Source organism: Berghia stephanieae, chromosome 2, assembly GCF_034508935.2.
Source record: "Berghia stephanieae isolate SIO BIC M18660-M18661 chromosome 2, UCSD_Bste_1.3, whole genome shotgun sequence".
Taxonomy (NCBI): domain Eukaryota; kingdom Metazoa; phylum Mollusca; class Gastropoda; order Nudibranchia; family Aeolidiidae; genus Berghia; species Berghia stephanieae.
Window position 1 is genome coordinate 91,825,095 of NC_088361.1, and position 3,045 is coordinate 91,828,139.

Here is a 3,045-nt window from a genome sequence, read left to right on the forward strand (position 1 = left end):
AAAAGGACTGAGTATTACGACCTAGCATATTTTCTTCGTATTAATTTGAATCAGGGGATGATATGATTAGCCTGAAATAAAAATGTAAAGTCTGTAAAAATCAGTTTTATAATTTTTAAATTGACAGTAGTCCTGTGCTCCATGATTTAAATTTTACATTGGCTGTTCGGAACAATTCCCAACCATCGTGAAGGATATAATATGCTGGCCTGATATCCGAGCCCACTTATGGGCCTAGTCTAACATTGTTGTTATGGACAATATTTTGCGTCATTTTTTATATTTCCATTACAACAATGAGCACATAAGGAATTGGGCTATCAAACCTTCAAATAAGTAAGTAGGCACACGTCGTCCCCTACCCTTTTTTTTTTTTTTTTTTTTGGTACATCGACAGTGGGAGGTTACTTGATGACACGAGATTTTTTAAAATATATATTAAAAGGTTTGGGAATATTATTATTATTATTATTATTATTATTATTATTATTATTATTATTATTATTATTATTATTATTATTATTATTATTATTATTATTATTATTATCATCATCATCATCATCGCATTAATGATAATAATTATCGTCATCGTCATCATCATCATTATTGTGTTGTTGTTAATCATATCAACTTCAGCATTATGCTCATCATCATCATCATCATCATCATCCCTTTCTTTACCATTACCATCATATATATATATATATATACAGGGGCGTGGCATGCTTACAGTATAAAGTGGTGCCAGACGAAAATGACTTACACATGCTCTATTTGTAAATATAAAAGAAAGGAAAAAAATACTTACATACTTGTAAAGTAAATTTGCATGGTGATGTTTCTATCCCTGCAAATATTTTCAATAGTTTGTTTATATAAATCACGAACGAATATATTGATTGGAGTTTGGACACTGAGGGAAATGACTAAAGGGACACATGCAGACATTGAATGTCAATCGAACAAAGGGTAATTTCAAAACTTACAAAGCGTAAGAATGTATACAGCCCATGGCCTACTAAAAGAGTACTATAGTTACGTCATGAAACAGCCCCATTCCACTTCGGAAATCAAACATGACTCCATACAAGCTCTCTCTCTCTCTCTCTCTCTCTCTCTCTCTCTCTCTCTCTCTCTCTCTCTCTCTCTCTCTCTCTCTCTATCTATCTATCTATCTCTCTCTCTCTCTCTCGCTCTGTGTGTGTGTGTGTGTGTGTGTGTGTGTGATGAACGCGCGCACATACACACACACAGTCAAACACGCATATTCACGCGAAGATCATGCATATAGCATCACTATCAAGAAATGTTTGGCTTAACTCGTTCACATTCCTTCATATCAATTTTTGCAGCAATAATAATAATTATGATGATGATGATGATGATAATGATAATGATAATAATAATAATAAAAATAATAATAATAATAATAATAATAATAATAATAATAATAATAAAGAATAAAAATAATAATAATAATAATAATAATAATAATAATAATAATAATAATAATAATAATAATAATAATAATAATAATAATAATAATAATAATAGTCATAATAATAAATTACTATATACAATAATCACGACAGAGAGAGAGAGAGAAACAAATTAACTTGTTAATAATCGTGATTTCGATAATAATAAAGATGGTCGAAGTTACCATACTATGACTATGACGTAAATGACCAAAATTAGCTATTATTCCCCAGTCCAACAGAGTTGGAGCAAAAATCTCTTGGCACCTGAGGCGGGTTTTTTCTCGTATGTGAAGATGGTAAAAATTCGAGCCATTTTCTCAGGTATTCAATGTCGCAACACTAATAATAGTAGGCTAATAGCCTTATATGGAGCCAGCAAAAATCCGCTCATTGCAATCGTTTGAGTGGGGAGTGGGGAAATCCAGTCACTCGCTCAGCCATAGTACACAGTCGCTGACGACAGTCATCAACAGATTGTGTGAATCGGGAGAGACGCGTGGATAAAAGGCGTTGTGACAGAAAGGGAGTCTGTTTCGCACAGTTGATAAAAGGCGGTATATGCCATTTCTCAGTTTTATATATTTTTAAAAATGCTGTTATCCATTTTTAAAACATGGATGTGGTGCCAGGCACCATTTGAACCAATAGAGCCACGCCCCTGTTATATATATCATTATTATCACCATCCGCAGCAGCAGCATCATCCTCATGATTAGATCAACATGCACAAAGGTAGATAACTATGTATTTCGTCATCAAACACCGAAGGCCACGCCCACTTCTCACTTGTGCTGCGCGTTATTCTCTACCTATGTCTATGGTAGCACCTGTGTCGCCCGCTGTGTCAACCAACACGGTCATCGATAGCGATATCAACACAGCCACGGTCATTGCGAAACATTGTTTACTTCCTTGTCTTGGAAACAAATTACGTTCCAACTGTGTGTGAGGGAGCTGTGTTGACATTAAAAGTAAAAGCTTTTTATAAGTGGATATTGAGAACTGATATAGGCTAGAGTCTAGATCTAATTATTTTCCAACCTGTTAAGGAAAAAATAAAGAAAAAGAAAATCAGGTAAGTGGATAGATCCATCAAAATTTGAAAGATTAAAGTCCAAACCATAAAATCTTTAGACTCCGTGATGGTTCTTCGTATTTTTCTAGTCATGATTTAAAAGTTCGAATTTCTCTCTCTCTCTCTCTCTCTCTCTCTCTCTCTCTCTCTCTCTCTCTCTCTCTCTCTCTCTCTCTCTCTCTCTCTCTCTCTCTCTCTCTCTCTCTCTCTCTCTCTCTCTCTCTCTCTCTCTCAACATGATCGAATATTTCCAGTTAGAGTTAGAGATGCTCTTTTCACTTTTCAGTCACTTGTCTTGATTGTGGTTTTTATTCCAGTTCTGTTATGATATGATATGATATAAGTCCAGATTTTTGTAGGCTTTTACTTTTACAGCCTTTTATCTTCTCTTGTGCATACGTGAACGTATTTAATTCACGTCTCTCAAAACTGGGCATTCGACACAGTGGAAGGAGGTGTCTGAATTAAACTCTACAAGCAGTATTTTTC

The 3,045-nt window shown here is 34.4% G+C and overlaps 1 protein-coding gene across 1 annotated transcript in view; it reads left to right on the forward strand.

Annotated features, from left to right (window-relative positions):
• The first annotated feature begins 2,312 nt into the window (after window positions 1-2,312).
• The window catches only part of LOC144965843 (uncharacterized), a 28,177-nt gene continuing 27,444 nt past the window's right edge, over window positions 2,313-3,045 (forward strand). Inside the window, exon 1 of the mRNA XM_078901620.1 lies at window positions 2,313-2,556. The gene's annotated coding sequence lies outside the window, so the exon portion shown is untranslated. The remainder of the gene's footprint in view (window positions 2,557-3,045) is intronic.